We start from the raw sequence: 22264 nt of genomic DNA, 5'->3' as shown, positions 1-22264 counted from the left end.
ATACAGTCTAATTGATGATGTGATATAATATGTGGTAATATGTCTATAGTTACAACATCTCTCCATCTTGGGTAAAATTCCCTTGATGAAAATGAAAAAGGCACTCTTTCAAATCTTTAAATGTGTAAATGAATGAAGTGATCATTCCCTACATATTATAAAACTAATTGATGCTATGCACACTGTGCTGACGGATTACTCCTTTGTGCTCTGAGCTAGTACAACAGTGAGGCTATGTACTCATGCACGTGCAGTCAGATGCACACATACATGCTCACACCCTTTGTTCCAGCAGCTTGCACTGCAGTGATCTTGCTTTTTATTGGGTGCTCATAACTTTGCACCATCTCAGCTGTGTCGTGATACTCCGGAGGCAGAGGTTAACAGCATGACTATTCAGTCCTTTATTTTCTCCAAACATTTTCACTTTTTCTTATCCTACTGCATTTTCCATGTACAGGTGAAGATCTAACAGAGTGAAAAGTCTTTCAGGAGTTGCTCACATTTCTGTGTGTGTATAAGGAAGAGTTTCTTTCATTTTTCCAGGGATCATTCTAATGTAATGCCCTTTACTTAGAATGAACACGCGCTATTTTAAATAGAATAGTCCAATTTGCAAAGAGGAAAAGAAAGCTCAGTACTTTTCAAAAATAAAAGCTCAGCATCAATTAAGATAGATTTCAATTGGAAGAATAAAAAAATAAATAAATAAAAGTGTAGTCTACCTTGGTCTCGCTCCATGGCTCCTCTGTGCAGTTTAATTTTATTCTATTTTCTCTTAAAGAGGATTGGCCTTTCTGAAAATACAGTCTATCACCAGTAAGATAAAAAATAAAAGCAGGCAAGGAAAGTGAAATTTTAATTAGAAAATGAAGGGAAAAAAATGTGGATTAAAAAGGGGAAAGATGACTGTATAGAAAAGACGGCTTTTTTTCTGAATTATAAATCTGTGCAATTAATTCCCTGTTGCATCCTCTTTAATAATATCTATGTGAAGCAGGTGGGAGATGCTAGACTGTCCACAGTAATAAGCAAGCAACCAAGCCATATATTTCTGCCAAGAGTGAGTGCTAAATGGGGGTACACTCTATGACCAGATGCATTGCCAAAGAAAGCAGTACGTGAAACAGAAGAGTTGAAAAATACTCATTTTCAAGGTTGACTTAAAAATTTAAATAAATGAAACAGCTGGAACACAAATAAAAAGATCACATCATGGAGCCATGCAAGTCTAAATCAAAATGTTTGTAATAGGTATTCCCTGACCACATGGTGTTGAGTTGAGCAGAACATAAAGAGCAAAATACATCCACCGTATGTTCTGGTCAGCTTGAATGAGTTAATGCATAAATTTGGAAATGGAGAAGTGCCTTACAAAGAGGTTTGTACTGATCTATTTACTGGAATGGGCTTGCAGTATTGAACACAGGTTCAATCTATGGTTAACTTTAACTTTTTGCAATAAAAATAAACAACAAAAAACAGTTTCTTTCTGCAATGCTATCTGATTTTTAACTTCTCTAATACCTAGATCCAGCAGGTTTTAATTTGTCCTAATAACACAGAAGAGAACATCTGGTAGATAGAACATGTAAAGATCCTTCTTGGAGCATGATGCGTTAGCATATATGCCACACTTTAATTGAAATTGTTAAACTTAATCCATTAAAGACAATGCATGCTCTGTAATTCTAAATCCTTTCCAGACTTTCTTTACTTAGGTTCCAGTGGAAGTTATTTTAATGTACATTGATTGTGATTAATTTTTTTTCCTTACAGAAACCAAGTGCCTAGTTTATGTGTTTCACTGCCTCTGTGATTCATATTCTTGCATTCTCAGACATCAGGAATCTGAGAAATGGACCAATAAGTGACACAACATTGAGATATTTTGGGGACTCCAATGTCAGCTAATTCTTACTGCTGTTTCTATACTTAGGAATAAAAGGAACAGAGAAGGAATAGTAATGACTTTTAAAGCCATTTATTTCTCCTCAGGGTTTTCCTCATGGAGGTGCTGCTACTTGGACCTTCCTATGCAGTGCAGTGCCTGAAGGCATTTAGCATTTGTTATAAAAACCAACACGGTATGTGTAACACTGCAGTTATTTTTAAGCCTGCACAATATTAACTTGAAGAGGTTTCTTTATAGCATGCTTAGAGACTGATTATGTAAATGGAACAAAGTTCTTTTTCTGTTACATGAGCATGTAATCTCTAAATATTTACGATCCAAACAACTTGAAAATGTTGGCTTTCTTCCACTTTTAAAGGTTATACACCCAAGTAATCCCCACAAATACCAAACTGGAATAACAAGTATTTAAACTTCAAACGTCTCTGCCAAAATGTTTTGCTTTTAATCATAACCTGGAAAATGTAAATGTATTTTCAGAGGTAACAAATGGTTTATAACAGTCCAGATGCTGCCTCATTTACTCATACAAGTTGGAGCTTGGCAAAATGATTCCTATTAAAGGAGTAAAGCCCTCCATAAGTGAGTAAAAGTAATAGGAACATATCCCTTGCTCACTGAGAGTGTTTCTAGGGCATTAGATGTTCCTCTGCTTGGAGACAGAAGTTATTTTGTTACAGTACTCTGATAAATGGAACAGAGACATTCCAGGGTCTATAAAATCTCAAAGTGTGGCAGTATTACCTATGTCAGCCGTTAGTTCAACCTTCTTGTGAAATAGAATAGACTTTACTGCTTGGAAAATTTGACAATAACCATTAGTATCTGATCAGGCTGCTGAAACTGTATGATTTCACCCTGGATAGTTATTTGCACCCCAGTCATTGCTGTGTGTGATTTGTAAAACAGCATATTTTCCAAACCCAAATCTCTTTTTCTCAGAATTGTACAAGTGAAAATGGAGTCTGAGGAGATGGAAAGGAATAAAATTAACATGAATTATTTCCTATTTCCTTCACAGATCCCATCAATCCTTCCACATTTGTTCAAAGTGTGCATGGCTTTTATTTGAAAGCGTGGTGATAAGTATAAATATAGCATAGCAGGTAACTACTTGGCATTCAACCAATAGTCTGTGGTCAGTTTCTTTTCCTCTGTAAATCATTTTGTTTTCCCTATGTATTAGAATAAGGGGGATCATAAGAGATAACAGAAGGCACAGAAAACTCCACAGGAGTGAGTATTTACTCTTTCACATAAATGTAGAGGGAACTGATGAATGATCAAAATATTTCCTTGTAACACATATGGAATTAAAATCACATATCATGATGTACATGGTGATATACATCATCTGCTTATTGAGAATGGCTGGTTCTGTTCTTTTCACTGAATTACATCACTGGTTATTGAGTAGATGCGAAAGAAAACCAGAACTTTAAGAAATGAAACATAAGTGGTTTAAAATTCTTCGCTCTCCTTTAGAATTATATTGTTCTTTAAACTCCAAATTATGGCATGGGTGTAAATACGCTGTTTTGAAAGCCAAGAATATGTAGGTTTGTACTTACATAAAGTATGTATTAGCATAGATAATGTCAACTCATTCTTTTATCTCAGAGCATGAAATCATTTCAGAACTTGAAAAAAAGGCTAGAATAATATTTATTGCTGCTGTGTTTATTATTATTATTATTTCTGAAGTTCAAATCTGATTGTTCAGTCCTCAAGTAAAGCTGTTAAGTAAAATGCACCTAAATGAAATATTCACTCAGCTTATTAGGAGACAGCTGAAGCAATCATTTTCTCTTTAATATATTACAGAAATTGATTATGGGTTTCTGAAGCACAGGAAAATCTCAAACATTTTTTGATATGAAGAAAGAAAAGCAGCCTCAAAAGTGTGCATAGCATATAGAATGTTAGTCTATAAAGCTAGTTGTGAAATATATTTGGACTTATTCTAGTCTGCAAATATTTTACATCACAAAAATTCATAAGAACATGAACTTTGATAGACTGTATATCCTTCACTTTGTTTTAGAGGAGGGGAAGAACTCTACATAAGGCCTTCAGATATTATTTGTAAATAAGTACTAATAACTTAATGATGAGCTCTGTAGCCTGAGACTTTAGGCTTCTTTACTTCCCACTACTTTGACAGCCATCTTGATTAACAGATATTAAAAGTCAGAAAATTGTAAAGCTTTGAGATAACAGTGATAGAATTAAATCTTTACGACAGTATGCATGAAAGCATAACGTGAGCTTGAACACTGTGTGAAAGGAAAAGGGAAGAAAAAACCCACAGTCTTTGAAAAAAAAAATCCCCTGTATTACTAGGCTCTGTTCATATTTCATAAAAAAAAAAAAAAAAAAAAAAAAGACTTGGTGGAATTTTAGTCAAACTCTGCCTTCAATACCTCTCATACAGTCCAAATCAAGATTAAATCTTGACAGCAGAATCAGGCTTATTCCCAGGCATAATTCTGCTTGGAAGCATGAGACATCTTCAAGGCAAATGTTCCTATCCACCAGCTCCAGTCTTGGAACGGGACACAGATTGCTCAACTGATCCCTTTATTTTGGTGCACTGCATAATATATGCTAAAGGATTCAAGGAAATAAACAATGAATAACGGACCCTTTGTCTTGTTCTTGCTGTGTGTGGTTTGCAAGTAGTTGTTTAATTCTGATTTTTTTTCTTGGTATATTGTTTGTATGTTTTTAAGCTTGGCTATGTTAGTGAACTTTTAAATGGTAATGCACCACATTATAAAGAATATTCTAAAAAAGTTGATTGTTTATTCTGGATTTTTCAAGCTCTTCCATGCAACTTGAAGCAGGATTTATTTCTGTAAACTCTCCCAAGTGCATAAATGCTTTGGATGGCTAACAGTTCCCTTTACTAGACTACTGAATCAGCAATACTGTTCCCTACTGACCTTTCTGGTCTTCATATTGAAAAGTCAATTTTTTATTTTTTGTGCCCTCTTGCCACAACAATGGAAAATATTTTGAGGGCCAAACCTGTTTTTACTTGTCTCTTGCAAAACACAGAATTACTCCTGAACTCAATGTGTGTCGTGTGTCAGAATATGTGGAGTTCTTCACCTTCTACAAAATCTGCTCTGACTAGTTGTACTTACTAACAGAAGTTGGCAAATGCCTTCATAATGCATATTTGGATAGAAAATACAAATACACACACACACATATGTACGTATATGTAGAAATTATAGCTTGTGAGACTTTTTTTCTGAAATGCTAAGCAGGTGCATCTCTCATTGTACTAAAACAAAGGCCATTCAAGACAGACAACACTTTTATTGCAGTACCCAGTCAATTCCCTAAATCAATAAGCAGTCCTATGTTAAAGTCTGCCCACTAGCCATGTGCTTATTATCATTTGCCATCTGTTAATTTTTACACTCGTCTTTCACTTCTTACCTTACCACCTTATAGACACTCCCTATTTAAGAGGGTTTTTAATATACACATAATGTATTATCACTGCCTATGTGTATGTTTTAATATCAATTTAACCCAAAGAACTGATCCAGATACTCAATTGCATTTTATTTGTCAGTATGAAGAACATCTCTGCCACTGACACAGACAACATTGCTACGCTTCTTGTATTCAAATGTCTATGTACTATATTCAAAGCTTCTTTTCTCAGTCAGAACTCACGGCATCAGTGTGTTCTGTTCCGAGGAATGTAGAAACCATTAAGCTTCTGAATGGCTACACTCTCATTTTTTGCTTATCTGCTCTTTGTTTTCATTTTTTCAACTGTGCTCACCCACTAAATATAACCAGCAAAATATGCTCTCACTCTATTAAGTTATGTGACGATACACTCTTTGTTGTTGACAGCAAAATCTGACTCATTTGACACTGTTAAATTCATATTAGAATACACACAGCTTTCAAATCTGCTACAGTTCTCCTTATTTTTTCCTAACATCTAAATTTTTCATAACTATATGAGTGAACAAAAATATTTTAGTAAATAATATTTTAGTAAAGTAATATTTTAGTATTATTTTGGGGGAAGAGGTATCTTTTTTTCTTTAAATTATTGGAAGGGCTTAATTAATATAAAAAAAGTAAAATTATTAAAATTTCAGGTCATAACTAGTGAGGTTAAACAGTCATCAGGCACATCTCCCAGAGGGTGGAGTGATTCTTAGGCATACAGTCTTTAAATCTGGACAATTCTTTTAAAGGTTGCTGCAGTTGCTATGTAGAGGCAGGAATAACTGTCTGAAAGTAATAATGAAAGATTAGGCTGAATCGTTGTTATGACCCCTTCTGGTCCTACCTACTTATATGTGAAAAAGCAAAGCATTTTCTTCGATGTTCTCCTGTGGCCACTTTGTCAGTCAGATGTTGTGTATTAGACTGAAACAAATAAACCACAGGAAAGCAAAATGGAGGCTAGTATTTGGATCAGAAAATGCAACCAATGTTGAAACTGCAATATCTAGTTTACATGCCTGCCTGTATGATGTATGCCAAATCTTCAAGAATCCAGACATTTGAACTTGTAGTGACTAAACAAAGAAATTATACAGATAAAGATCAAAGTCCTATAAAGTATCCAATAAAAGGAACCAAGATCCCAAACAAAATCTGGTGCTTGATCTTCTTTTAGTCCTTCTGGGAACTCAGTGCTTTGCTCCTTTGACATGTATAGCAATGGTGGTCTGGACTCTTCTGAAATTCTTGAAGACAGTTTGCCTTGATATTTTCTTCTCTGCTACTAAAGATGAGTGACTGTATTGATGCTTTCTACTTGATGCAGTACAATGTCCTGTCATCATATATTAGGTAGAGGCCAGAGGAAAAGAACCATAATTCATCCTTCTGATGTACAGTACTGCTACTTTTAAGGAACCTTTTGACTGGGGATGTACATTTACTGCTATTGGCTTTGTTATTAAGTTGCTACATAAACTCCCTAGTAAGGATTCAACACTGAGTTTGATTCAGTGTTAATGTGCTTGCATAAAACGAGGCAATTTGAATTTAGTGAATCTATCAAAAGGCTTTCTACACTCATGTGTCCGTATGAGTGTTCACATGTGCATAGCTTTGAAAATTGGGTGAATGCCACAAAAGCTTTTAATCCTACCTGAACTTAATTTTCTAATTCAATGGTCATAGTTCAATGCTATGCCTCAAAAACCGTACTTGTGAACTTATTATGAGAACTTCTTAGATAGTAGGAAAAAGAAAACATGAGTTGTTTCCATAGGGAGAACAACATCTCCATGGCATCTCTGCTTACAAAGAGGAGAAGGACCCTCCTCTGAGCAACACATATTTTATTCTGGTCAGCATGTATTCAGTCCTGAGGGTCATGAGGCACTTATGCTAATGAAGAATGAAACTGTAGCTTTCAGGTAGAAGACCATCCGTTTCATCTCCCTGTCTTATTCGGAGTCTTCCTCTACATCTGTGCCTTGAACAACTAAATGTAATGTACTAATTATCTTACTTGACTTGTCTCCTCACGATGAACTCTGAAGCCCTGACAGCTACACCAACAGAATCTCTTATTTCAGAACCCAAAGAGTAAAGCCGCCTTTCTCTAGAAGGGTTATTTAAATTTAGTCAGACTGTTCATATAAAGTGGTGTTTACATGCTAGCAAAGATGTGAACAAAGCTCTTCAAAATCCTAGGTATACAGCACACACTGGTTATTGGCTTCTCTGAGGAGTAGTCACAACCAAGTTTCTACTGAAAATATAGATTCTGCAACTAGAAGCATGTGAACAAAGTTAAATAAATTTTTAAGGTTCCACAAGATTCCAGGCAACACTGGAATACAAAATATCTGGTGACTTTTTGTTTCCAAGATGATTAGATAGTCTTTTCAGCAAAAAGCTGAGAAATGCCATCTAGTGAAAATGATATTATCCCCATCAAAATTATTTTCTAGTAAGATGTACACCCATTTAAAAAAGCAAGAAGGTATATTCATTTTCCTTAATTCTCAAATATTAAGGGTACTAATGAATTTGCAAAAACACCCCTGGAAACGGTGGTCAATCATGTAAAATGACTAAGATGTAAGAACTGTCAGAATATCTTTTTCAGAGAAGTAGCTGGAGAAATAGAATGAAAGGAAGAGATAATGTTGGAATGCATTAAGCTGGTGAGAATATAAACTTGTAAAGCATAATTTGGTGTATTGCACAACTGCTATCTTAGGCATCCTTAAAAGTTAGAACATCTTTTTTATATAATATGGTCTCAATTACTTAACGTCTGGATTTTTACTCTTTAACTTAATTCCCTGACACTAGCACCAGCACAACATATTCATCCACTACCATCCACTACCCATTGTCTTAAGTCATGTAGGCAAAAGATCTCATCACGTTTGTGTGACACCTAGCACAACAGTATTGAGTAGAGATGTAATATGAATTATGAATATATTTGGAAGGTATTCTTGACCTTAGGCACGTTCAAGGATTAGATGAGAATGAGCATAAAATCTTATGGCCACCTGAATTCTCATTTAAAAAATCTTGCCTGCTTCAAGTGTACTAAGATTTCATGCTAAATTTAAAATTTTTCAGTTGAAACTGTTCCCTTTAAAGCTCATATAGGTCCTTAAGTTTGTGATTTTTGTAAAGAAAACCTGTTTTAACCTTCCAGTACTGTCTTTAAGATCTTAAACAATCCTTGCTGTCAGTTAAAATAGTAAAAAAAAAAAAAAAAAAAAAAAAAGAATGATTGCTGAAAAGGGAATTATCTGTTCTTGATTTTTGATCAAAGAAGCAAAGTTCATGGATATGATATACCATAACTAGGATGCAAAAGATGCAGAATGCCAAAGACATTTGGCTATACTACAGTCTGGTGGTTTTGTTTTGTTTTATTTTTGTTTTGTTTTATTTTTGTATGTGCGTGCTTGTCTTTTTAGCTGAAATTCTCAATATATAATAATAATAAAAAAACACCGTAAAATATGTAGACTCAGAGATCACAAAAATACATACACACCTTCTTGGAATTTAGATTCATTCCAGACCTGTGGGGAGAATCATGTTGATAACTTACGAAAGTTAAGGTGGTTCTAGTCCCCATACTGCCTATTCCAGTGCTTTACCAACCTTTCTGTAAAGAAGTTTTTCCTGATATCCAACCTAAACTTACCCTGACGCAACTTGAGGCTGTTTCTCCTTGTCCTGTCACCAGTGAGAAGAGACCAATCCCGCTCTCTCAGTAAGCACCTTTCAGATATTGGAAGAGAGCAATAAGGTCTCCCCTCAGCCTCCTCTTCCCCAGACTAAACAGCCCCAGCTCCCTCAGCCTCTCCTCACAGGGCATATTCTCCAAGCCCTTCACAAGCCTTGTTGCCCTTCTTTGGACCTGCTCCAGTACCTCCATATCTTTTCTGTACTGAGGTGCCCAAAACTGAACACAGTACTCCAGATGAGGCCTCACCAATGCCAAGTACAGGGGCAGGATGACCTCCCTAGTCCTGCTTACCACACCATTCCTGATACAAGCCAGGATGCCATTGGCCTTCTCGGCCACCTGGGCACACTGCTGGCTCGTATTCAGCCGACTGTCCATCAGTACACCAAGGTCCCTTTCCATCAGGCAGCTTTCCAGCCATTCCTACCCAAGCCTGTAGGATTGCCTGGGGTTGTTGTGACCAATATGCAGGACCCGACACTTGGCCCTATTGAAACTCATACAGTCAAATATTACTAGTTTCTTAATTAATGAAAGCAATTTCTGACAGGACTGCCGTCAATTAAGATGATCTCAGAAACAAAGAGTCAAGAGACAGAGATGACTATTTCTTAGTGCACTGTGTTTTGTCAGTTGTTCTACAAGTGCTTTTCTTGAGCAAGAAAAAAGAGATAGGTTTGAAATTCTGCCAGCAAATAACAGTCAGTACTTGCTATTCCCCAAGAATCATTTTCATTTTTCTCTGTTATCTGTAATAGAAACAAGTTTTTCTTCTTGCATATTGGCAAAAATTAGCACAACACACTCAGTTTTACTGTTCTTAAATAAGTGTTTCTTCTGGAGCATCTTTAGAATTTTCAGTTGCCTAACTGCATGCTTGGCATTTCCATAAAGACTTGAGACTGTCGTGCTAAATAAAAACATGGCCCTAATTACTGTGGGCAGTTTTACTTTAAACAGTTCAGTTCATGAAGTCTCAGAATAGGTTATTCTCCCCATCTGTGGGTTTAAAATCTCAATTTTTTTGCATTGCCTTTTCCTGGAGAGGTTCTCAAACCATCTGAAGATATACACTTTTAGAGGGGGACCAGTGCACACTGTCTAGGTGTAGATTTTTTTATTCAAGGTCAGGCTGATCTGGGCTCTGATCAGCCTGATCTACCTGCAGATGCCCCTGTTCATTGCAGAGGTATATATATGAGTATAATAAATCTGTAGGAAATGGAAATTCTTATATTCATAAAGAGAAGTTATTCTGTCAGAGAGATGAAGTGAAATTTGGCATCATGTAGAGTTCACATAAGACCACCCTGATCATCCTGTCATTCACATCCAAAAAAAAAAAAAAAAAAAAAAAAAAAAAAAAAAGGAGCTATAAACAGATACAGTGATGTTGAGGAGAGATGACTGGGGAAGGTATAGCCTTTCCACTATGAGGTGAGACTAAGAGTTCAGCTTCCTGGGCCTAGGAAAATAAACTGTAAGACATGATTGATAAGATTAAAACACTGGTAGATTATTACTGTTGTGGAGAAAAAATGTAAGTGAAGGAAATGTGGTTTTAAGAGCAAGTAAAATTGAACTTAGAATGATGAGATGTTTCTTTCTACCAGAACAGAAAACATACTCTCAAGTAATAGTATTGTTCTAAATAAATATGACAGATTTTTAGATGGAACTAAGAAAAGTTTGTGAAAACTAGATATTTTCCTGCTAAAGGAGGAGGTAACATGCTATGTATGATTCAGTAAGTTCTTTCTGGAGACATATTATCAACTGCAGCTTTGCCCCTTATATACTGTTACATTTCTATGTGCATGAAATGCAAAGCAAGTTTTCTTAGAAGTCTCTGTGTGAACAGTTTGGAACTCCAGCCTGGCAAAGATTTGGAAGATTGTCTCCCTTATGGTTATAACACAAATAGATGAAGAAATCCCAGATGAACACATAAAGCATATTTATAAAGGAAAGGTTGATATAATTTACTAGAATTAACAGCCAGCCTTAAAAAAAAAAAAAAAAAAAAAAAAAAAAAAAAAGAGGTGAAAATAGATTAACATTTACCAATAAATCTTTCTTGGAAGTTATGTTCCAGAACTAAAAATCATGTAGAATAGCAAAATTTTTTCTGTTCCCATTCACTATGTTCTTTTTGAAATCCATGCCTGCATACACAATTTTTTTCAGTCTTTGCCTTTTGTATGTTTGCAATTTTAGAATATTATTTGGAAGACATTCAACTGTAGAAAAGCCCCAAGATGAAATTTACACAAGAATAAGATGCAGTGCACTTAGTATAATGTTCTGTAACCGCTGAACACTGAAGAAAGCTCTTCTCTGTGGCTGTTATGACTACACAATATAAATCACCAATAAATGTGATAATGACTAGATCTGTTAGGCTAAGAAACATGAGATTATCATTATGAGCTAAAAAAATTCAATAATATGTAGCTATAAACATATTTCTTCTTTCTCTTGTACTTACTGCCTTTGAATAGCTTCGGAGTCCAGTTCCTATGAACATGAGCACAGGCAAAGCAGCAGGTATATTTTTTGTACCCACAAGGAAAAACATGAGTAAGGAACACTTCATTTAGTCTATTGCATGTAATAGCATTTCAGTGTCCTTTATTCATGTCCTAGAGATTATTATATTTGTACTGCTTTTTTTTGTTGTTGTTGTTTTTTAGTTGTTCATAGAATGCAAATGAACTGAAGCTGAACAAGGGCTGAAAATCACAGTGTTGTGTGAGAATTTCCTAAGAAGTCCCTAAATGAAATACTGGATTGTTTTTTTTTAACTAGGAAAAATGCTAGCATATGCAATTTATATGCTCAAATCTTCAGGACAATAAAGTAAGATTGAACAGTAGATCCAAAAGGATTTTTATATTTTCACTGTCAGCTAGAAACCCACCTTAGTAACAGAGAAAAGCAATTACATTTTTTTTTATTAGAATGTTCACACTATTTCAAGTATTACTATTTTTGTTTTAAAAAAATCTACTCATAATGTCTGAATGCTTATATATCTACGGTGGATGTTTTAGATCAGGATGTTAACAATGTTTTTGCAAGCGGCAATGAACCTGGCATATAAATATGTGCACCTGACAGACACGTTTAGTGTATCATAGTAGTATGGACTGCAAGATGCTTTGTTTTATTATAATAGATTCATAGAATCATAGAATGGCTTGGGTTGGAAGGGACTTTAAGAATCAAGTTCCAGCCTCCTTGCCACAGGCAGGGCTGCCAACAGCTAGATCAAGTACTAGATCAGATTGCCCAGGGGCCTATCCAGCCTGGCTTTAAATATCTCCAGGGATGGGGCATCCACAACCTCTCTGGGCAACCTGTTCCAGCGCCTCAACATTCTCTCAGTGAAAAATTTCCCCCAGACATCTAATCTAAATCTTCTCTCCTTTAGTTTATGAAGACATCATAAAACTCTCATGTGAATTAGAACAAAAGTATCAGTGGACTAACATTTTTCCAGTGACTGTCATAGCAGTAATGTAAAAGCTATTTGTATTTGATTCTGTTATTCTAAGGAATGTATTGTCTCTGTGAAGTGTCAGCAAACAAGAACATTGTTAATATAAATCACTACCTCTTGGGGGCAATTTGTGTCTCTTGTAAAATATTGCTGTGAGAGTCTCACTGTCACCTACTAAACCCACGGTGCCAGATTGTACTCCTTTAGTTGTGTGATAGTAAGTGCACAGAGGACATGAACCTTGATCTGACCCAGATTTCTTGATGGCACCAGTTGAAACTCTTCTTTATCTTTCTGTGTCAGCTTGTGCCTTAGGAGTTACTGTCAACTCTAGCTCTCTATGGGTCCATATTCTAGAAGGGATCATGAATGGATGAGCACTGCTGAGTTTTCTAGTGACCTTATCCACATCATCGTGGTCATAAGATAAGGATCTTGAGTATCTTATATATCACCAGCCCAACAGGCTCTTTTGAATCTGATGAAGTTGAAGTACTGATTATTCCTAAATAAAGCAGAGAGCCAGAGAGCAGAGCAGGGGCTGTTTGGTGTTGGTTTTCTTTTCTTTTTTTTTTTTTTTGGCTCCCAGTCTGTGTTGTTTCTCACATACCCAAACTTCTCCTCTTCCCAAATATAGTGATCACATATCTCTAGGAATAGTTTTTGACTTGTACAACACATTCAAGTGACTCCCAAGAATAATTTGAAAGAGTAGTAATTGAGTCACAACTATGCTGGGGACTGTGCTGATATTTAACCAGTGTGATGTTTGAGAGCTACAGACTAGAATATTTACCAGCATATAACCGCAGTATAAGGCCAGTTCTACTGCTATTAAAATAGATCACTTTTTTTTAATTTGACATTTATGTGGTCGCAGTGTGCTTGAATAAGGAAAATTTAAGCGTAGCCCCAGAGACCTCAGCTGGACAAAGCCTCTATGTACTGGGCCACAAGTAACTTTTTTTCTACCCAAAGCATGTCTCACCACAGTGAGCCAAGAGGATTAACTTGTTCTTCCATGTGTAGTGGAGCAAAAAGAAACCTTTAGCCTCATAGAAATTAGTGACAAGAGAATCTTCTATCAGCAGAAGCAAGCAAAACGAAAATCTGCATTCTTCTCAAAGGCTTTATTACAAACACAAGAGTGAACATAGAGCAAGAAATTTCACTTCAACTTTATCACTGTTGGTGACAACTTACAAATCAAAAGGAGTTACAGTCTTCCAGTGTGAGGTCCAAGACAAGATAAAATAGGCTAACAGTATAGACTTTTTGCATTTGCTCTGTAAAAAGTGACAATAAACACATTGGAATTCTGAGGACATTCCTGCACTAGGTTTATTCTGTTTCCTGGCTGGTTAGGGTTTTCTATAGCCTGGCAAATGGGGCAATCATCTTCTGGAAAGGGAAGCTGATGATAAAGTTTGCACGGCATTACAAATGTGCAGAGGATGAGAAGGCACAAAATGATCTCTTAAAGGTGGTGAACTAGGCAAGTTTCATCCAAGGGTCCACTGAATGGTGGCTCATTCATGCCTCTGAGCCATACAGCAAATGCATCAACAATTCCATCATTTAATTACTACAAGATTATTGAAAATGACTAAAAAGTGAGATGCAAAAATATCAGTTTTTAACTTAGTCCAATGACTTTCATATATTTAGTCATTTGTTAAACAGGTAAAAAAATCAATAATATAAAGAAAAGGGACTCATTTTAAGAAGTATAATCAACCTGCTTAGGGGTAAAAATGGGGAAATCTAACAAATCTAGTGTGAAGATTTCTTTTTCTGCCCTCCTCTGATAGATCAGCTGATCTGTTGTCTGTTTTCCTTTTAAACTGCCTTATATGGTAAGAAAGTAAATATTTGGGTATGCTTATTCTAAGAAACTCCTTAAAAAAGAAAGTGTAGCTCACAGACAAGTGGGCAGTGATATTATTAAATGAAAATCAGAGCCAGTGGGATCAGAGAAGAGATGGTTAGATGATCTTCCAACTCCCAGGATTCTGAGATTTTGTGATTCTGCGGAATTGCTTAATTAAAGCTCTCAGTGTGTTGTTGGGTAGGAATCTCCCTGTTGGAAACATAAGTGGACAACAAGAAAACACGTTGAAGAATGTGTGTGAAAAAAAGTGTATGCTATTTATGAATGACATATTTGTAGCATTATAAAATATCAAACAATAATGCCAAAACACCAATAAATCACAATGACAGTGTTTGGGAAGACTTGACTTTGCCTATCTCTGTCCAGCACTTCTTAAGCACTGTGTACTAAACTGAATAATGACAAAACAAGCAATTTATGACATTTAAAAGTGTTTAGTTTATTTTCTTCCTTCTTTTTTCTTTTGGACCAGCTATTTACCTGTCTATTTCTGTAGGGTGAGTTTACAGATATTATGTATGCAGGAAGGTAATTGACCTGCAATTACTGACTCCTTCAGAAATAATACATCACAGCATCATTCTTGGAAGATAATGACTACTCTGTGCCACAGATTGCAATTTGGTTTGCAAAGTTGGTTTTTTTATTTTCCCCACTGATCCATGGTGAACTGAGTACCAGTCTCAAAGCTGGCACTTCAGGCTTGTAGTTGAATGCAGGCTGATGCTTCTTGTAATGAAATGCAGTAGTTGGAAAATTTCTGGTGAAAATCATTTTTATTCTTGCTTTTTTTTTAAATTCTATTTCTATTCCTTGTTCCTCGTCTGATAGGACATACCGTGTAAACTCCAAGAATGTTGTAATGAAGATTCTGTTCCAAATTTTACCTAGCTGATTTCAGACCTTCTCTCTACTGTTGGTATCCACAGTCACCCCGAAGTTTGACTACACTTTTATCTTGAAAATCAATGAAATCTTCCACCTTTTCTTATACACTGAGTCCTCACTCTATGATGCAAATCACACCGTAGTTTCATGTTGGCATGTAATGATATTCTAATTTATTGGAAATTTGGAGTCTGAATTAGCAAGACCAATGATAATAAATTAAAAATTGCTCCACAGTTGGGTGGCAAGAGAGTTGTTTTTTTGTTTGTTTTTTTAGCAAAAATATGATATATGACATATGTCATGGTTTTATGATTTTTGGTTATTGGTATTCCACATCATAACATCATGCAGTGTACTGGGAGTTAAAGAGCAAATGCTCTAGTTCTGGGTACTTGTCCGGCAGAGAAGAACTACATTCCCCAGAAGACTGTTCGAGTATTGTTATCATTCCTGCTTAGGGGAACAGATATAAGGCCTGTAGGTCACCTGATGGGGTGCCTCCTGCCTCTGCCTTCTTGTCCTCTGCCTTCTTGTCTCGTCATGCTCACTTTCAGGAGCACACTTCGGAAAGGCTGGGAGAACAGCCTTTCAGAATCTATGCATTAATTACACCAGTGCTCAAAAAAATTTTCAGAGAAATGTTCAGAGTGGCAGAAGTGGAAAAAGAGAAAAGTCCCAGTGAATCCATATTACTTATTGTGACTGTAGAGTGCTAATGAAACAAATTATATCCTGACAAAAATTACAGCTGTAATGATGAGCTACATGGCATAGTCCATACCACATAAAGCTTATCTTAATTAGCAGTGTAAGTACACTAGCTGCATTTGATAAGATTGACATGCTTACACTTTCCTTCTCCAAAAAGTTATTTGTCAGCTAGTATGAATGACTTTATCATTAGTATTACCTTTTTGCCTGGATTAGCATGATCTGGTTCTTACATAGTCCACACTGCACCTAGACAAATAGTTTTGCTGAACTAAAGTATGAGAGGTATGCAGTTTTGTTTGTAGTGCTAAATTACATCGAGTTATGATGACTATTGACCTGTGATTCCACTGTTTACCTTCATTTCACTGGAAATCCTTACTGTTCATGTTACTAAATAAAGTCACTTGGTAACGGCAAACATGGTACAGCATTTTCACATAGCTTTAAAGAAAAAGGAGGCTGTTTAACATTACTTCATTCAAATTTGGGAAGCGGGTACAAAACAACTAACGTTGTAGTTTGCAAAGTTCAGATAGATTTTGGTGTTGAAATGTAGTAAATGCAAGGCTGCTTCAGGAACTGTTTTTTGATTTAATACACATGGACTTTAGAGTCATTACACAGTGTAACAATATATCTTGTCTCCAGCCTTAATACCAACATCACTGAAAGAAGTATTTTGTCCTGGACATGCAGAAAGAGTGACATGTAGGAGATGTTCTTTAATTAGATCATAACTTTGTCATTCTAACTCTCTTGAGGATCACCTCTTGATGATACTTAGAATATAGGCCTTTGTCTCTTTCTTGTGCATTTCTACCACCAGTGATGGTGGACAGCTGTCATTCTTCACCGCTTCAAGACCAATTTCAGTTTTTTACTTTGACCCCTACAGTCTTCTCATCTATAGAGGCTAAGAGGTGAGAAAAAGGAGGTCATTTTTTCACTTTTTTTTTCCCAAGAGGAGGAAGAGCTGCTGCATACTTGTATCTTTGTCTGAATATGAATGAGTTGTTAGAAAGAACAGTTGCTTTAACCCAAACTTACCTATTTTAATGCATCTAATTGAGAGATGAATATAGTCTGTTAATGGGAACTGAACTATTATAAAAATGCAGTATTTTAGTACTAAGGATGAATTACTGATGGTAATTTCTGCTGCTCTTGATGACTTCTTTGATGTTGTTAAAGCTACCTTTGACAAGAGAGTTTGATTAGGAAAGTTTTTATCATAATTTTTAATGGAGTCTATGAATCAGAATATTCAAGCCTTAAAATTTTCGTTATTAATTTGTTCTATCATTTATCTACTCTTCAAAAAAATTAAACAGAGTTCAAAATGTCTAATCCTGGAGAAATTGAAGGTTCTAATTCTTTCTTAGAATAGTCTACAACGCAAACACTCTTTGGTTTAGAGTTCAAAGAAGTTTTTCATCTTCCTTACTGCCACATATTTAAGTGCTATTCAAAAGGCTCATTTTTGCAATACAAGTAGGAAAAGCATGCTTGCAGCCATACTTATGAGCTCTTGCTTTGAAAATCTTTGGCTAGTGCATGTATTTCTAAACATGAAATGAAAATATGGGAGGAGTACTGAGAAACATTTCTACATGGAAAAGAAGAAAATTGGATTCACTTATACAGTTTTAGTCTAGGGATCAAAATCTTTTGAGTTCTTTTGCAAGCAAGGGTGCTGTCAGTGAGGGTATCTAGTTTTGGTGCTGGCAGGGAGAAACTGTGTCCCTAAATCGTCTTTATTTATGTGTTGCAAAGCAAAACTAGATCTGCATTAATACATAGTTGGAGTTTGACTGCTACATACTTCTGCATAAATTGTAGATTTTAATAATGTATTTTATATCTTTGAAACACAAACAAAGATTATGAAACCAGAGAGAAAAGCAATTGATCAAAATGTAACATTCTGATTCTATTCTGCAAGATTATTTCCTGGAGCTTATATCAAGTCTGTATTAACTATGTTTAAAGAAAATAATGGGAATTCTTTAAAATGAGACTCTCGTCTACAGCCAGTATAATTACAGAACAACATAAAATTAAACTTAAATTATTCCCTATTTAAAATATCAAGTAAGGAATCACTGTAGAAAAGTTCTATAATTGATAAGAAAATGTGAAACTAAATTACAAGTTTTGTTGGATTTCTATAGTAAAGTTTATTCAGTTAATTAAAAAAATTATGAACTGTGATTTTTGTCTTTCTTTTCATGAAAAACTGTTTTCTTTACAGAACTGAATTAGTTGAATAGTTATGTTGGATTGTTTGGGAATTCAAGAAAATGAATCTTGATGGCTATTAGCAGTAAGGTCAGCAATCACATTCAACAATATTTTATCCAAGCATTTTTATTTTTTGCAGAATATTTAATTTTTACACTGTCTTGAGAAGCTCAAGTACCAGAGTACTCTAACTTTTCAAAGTAAAACTGTTAGTTCAGACAGAAATTTTACTGAGCATATACTTTGAGGGTCACGGTGGTCCAGGCAAAAGAAGTTGTATACATGCAGACACAGAAAAAAATTATTTTTTTCTGTCTCTTTATTTTTTTGATTCTGTAAAATATAAAGGTATTTTATGATTCAAATACTGGGTTTAATCTCACTGTAGAGACATTTTTCTTGTTGTGTTACTGACTTTGCTGCACTCAGAGCAGAAACTCTTGGAAAACATTTTGCTTCTATTAAAAATTAGCAGCTGGTTAAATCTCTAGACTGTTTCACTTCCTCAGATGTAGTGAAATTTCGAGACACTCCGCAGAAGACATCACTGGGGATTTTGATGAAGACTAAGAATGTGCTTCCTACCGATAGAGAGAGTAGATAGAGGTCCATCTGGGTGTCTGGCCTTCTGAGCTACAGACAAATTCTTAAACTTCATTTTTCTGCATAATAAAGTTCATTATGTGGGTTAGAGGCTCATGGGATTTATATTTCAATTCAACACAATTTGTGAAACAGAAATCATACTAAAAATATATACATATATTTTTCAAGAGGAGCAGAAACTTGCCCTGTGTTACCATTCTTGCACATTAGTTGGTATGGAAATTCTTTATTTCCAAATAAAACAACTGACCTCTCACTTACTGCACACAAGGGATTGTTCAGGACCTTTGTTCCAGTCATATCCAAATAATGCTGTGGTTTGTTGAACATTAAATAATTGCCATGAACTCCATGGATCTGAGTAATTTATATTAAGCTTGTACCAGTCAGAAACAAATCCTACCCCTCTTTTTTTTTTTTTTTCTTGTGTTCTCATACAGTTTATTTCAAAAGTGTACTTTCTTTTCCTTGTGTCATGAGAATGGAGAATAATATTTTCCTTCCAGGCAGCATTATTCATGTAAGATTTGAGTCCTTTCCAGAGGTGTTATCTATATAGAGTCATACAATATGCTCTACAGAGTGTATATCTCTCGATCCCTTATAACCAGTAATATAATTTTTGTGAAATTGTTACTTTAAAAAGGGCTCTCATCTTAAAGGTAGTTGGACTTCATAGTTACTCAAAGAAGTGTGTGTTATTTGTCTGTTGATGAAGTAGGATCTAATACATTGCTATACTGTGGTTAATTTTGTGCTTTCTTGAACAAAATTGCATCATCTGAAGAGATGCATATTGCATCAAAAGGAGCCTGTGTGTACATTGTCACTCTCAAAACCTTGTTTAAGTACAACAATAAAGCAAGACTTTATTGTCGGTATAAATCTTAGTGGTCCAATTAAAGACCCTTCTCAGCCTAGATATACCTACCAATAAAAGAAAGATGCTACCAAAAAAAAAAAAAAAAAAAAAAAAGATTGTGCCATATGTATGTTAGATACTACGGGTTTGTTGCCTTCATTAACTCTAAAATCAGTTTTGTCTGGCTCCAGGTCTGCATTTCTTTACATTCACCACTGGGAATTCACTCACAGCCATTTGCTGCAATTGCTAGGTAAATAACTCACCAGTTTAAAGTTATTTATTTGGTAGCAGGTAAGGCTGAAGAAGTGTTCTGCTGGAATTCTTGGTATTTAGTTGTCATTCTTTACTCCAAAAAGTTAAGTGGTTTTGAGTTGGCAATGAGAAGCCTTTTTTTTTTTTTTTTTTTTTTTCCCCCAATGCATAATGAAATGGGAAAAAGAAACACATTTTCACATTTCTTTCTATATTCTATCGTTTTTTCCATGAAAGAAAAATTCTAGCAGTTGCACAGAAAGAAGCAATATGGCCTCCTCCCTGGATACGTTCTTTTCAAGTCATTTTGGCCTGGCTTCATCAATTTCTGGACTGCAGTAAACTACTTAAGAGGGCTTAAATCTCTACAGAGCTATCACTATCTGTTCCTTTCAATCTCCTCAGCTTTTCTGAGATCTTTAACTTGTTCCTTATGAGAAAAAATCTAAGGAATGACAGTTTTGTTAATTATGAGAAGAGTATGGTGATTTGCACAGAGACACTTATCTGAAGGGTGTTATGTGTCACTCTTAGAAAATCCTAACTCACTTCTCTTATTTCAGATAACCCATACGAATAGTTTATCTAACCACTGAGTAATTTAATCCCATAATTATAAGTTCAAAATGGTTGTCTGGCCTCAGCCCTCTTGCAACCAGAAATCAGAGTTCACTCATAGACAAGCAAACCTAGGAAACCACACATCCGGGTAAGACTGGACTTCTGATCTTTTGTCATGCTCTGGTACTACTTGCTACGAAGGGAAAGATAAGAGTTTGGATAAAGGAAAACAGTTACCAATTTAACTCTTCCCACTCCCTTGGAAATGAAAAACTTATTTCCTTAAAGATATGTAGATTGCAGTTTAATGAAAAAAACTGAGAAATGTTGTCAGATAGTTCTGTTGAAGATTCTTTCCATCCTGCAAGATTGTTAGAGTGTCAGGAGAATTCTATTGGATCCCATGCCAGAAATTATTTTAATGGACAATACTTAAGCACTTTTTACCAAACATATTACTTCTTTCAACATATATGACTTCACCTTACTTTTTGAGAATCGTAGAAAATATCTAAAGAAAATGTTATTTTATCTGTTATGTCAGTTACAAAGATCAAAACCCAGTAATAATGATAGTCTGGTTAATAGTCATTACTTAGTCATAAAGGGGGAGCCATCTAATCACTGGAGCTGCTAATAGGAAACTCAGTAAAGCAGGTAAACTGTAAAAGCAGGTACCACTGCTTTTCTACATTTTAGTTGAGTTTACCACTCATTACAATATTAATAAGTCTTTTTATTGACTTTATTGCTCTTTGGAAAAGGCTCTTTTATGCTTTCAGCATTATTACGTTTATCAATGTTAAGATTTTCTTTTTCAATGGTGTCAAGAGGAATGATTTAGAAAATACTTCTTTTTGGCATTATTCTGCTTACACTCGTAGCTCAGATTATGATTTACAAGAATAAAACATCCACTGTCTTAATCTTCTTTTCATAATGATTTTATAACACTGATTGAATATATTGGATTAAATGTGATAACTCCTGAGTATAGTTTTCTTTGCTCCTGATTAAGAATCACATGGAAAACATTCATGTTGCTAATGATAACCTAATCTATTCAAAAGGACATAATGTTTGTAGCTAATTTATCAGTGACCTGCAACACAGTGTGAAAATAATTTATCAGTGATGTGCAACGTGCAATGCACAGGAAATGAACACAACTATTTTTAGATTCTTATTAATTTCCTGTGATTATAACCATGTGACTCCAGTTGCCAATGAAGTTATGTTTTATAGAGTGACTGTGTGTTGTTTTTACACTCTCTCCCTTCTGTTTTTAATTATAGTATCATCATGTGAACGTATCTGGAATTAGAACACTGTAGCTGGAGGCCAGCAATAGCTTAATTGTTCAAGATCCTACATGAACTAAATGGTGCTTATGATGAGTTTACTTTAGAAAAGATTGCCAGACTGCAAGAAGCAGAAAGCAAGCATAAGGTTGCTAAGAATAGTAATAATAAAAATAAAAAGTAGCAAGCTTTGTTTGTAAACTAAATTCTAGGTCATTTTTTAAAATCACTTTACTTCATCAACTTCCACTTGTCTATCAACAACAGTGTATGTCTTATGATGATTAAGGAGTTGTAATA

The sequence above is a fragment of the Gallus gallus genome, chromosome 1 (assembly GCF_016699485.2).
Source record: "Gallus gallus isolate bGalGal1 chromosome 1, bGalGal1.mat.broiler.GRCg7b, whole genome shotgun sequence".
NCBI lineage: Eukaryota > Metazoa > Chordata > Aves > Galliformes > Phasianidae > Gallus > Gallus gallus.
The sequence above is the reverse complement of the archived record's forward strand: the minus strand, read 5'-3'. Positions refer to the sequence as shown.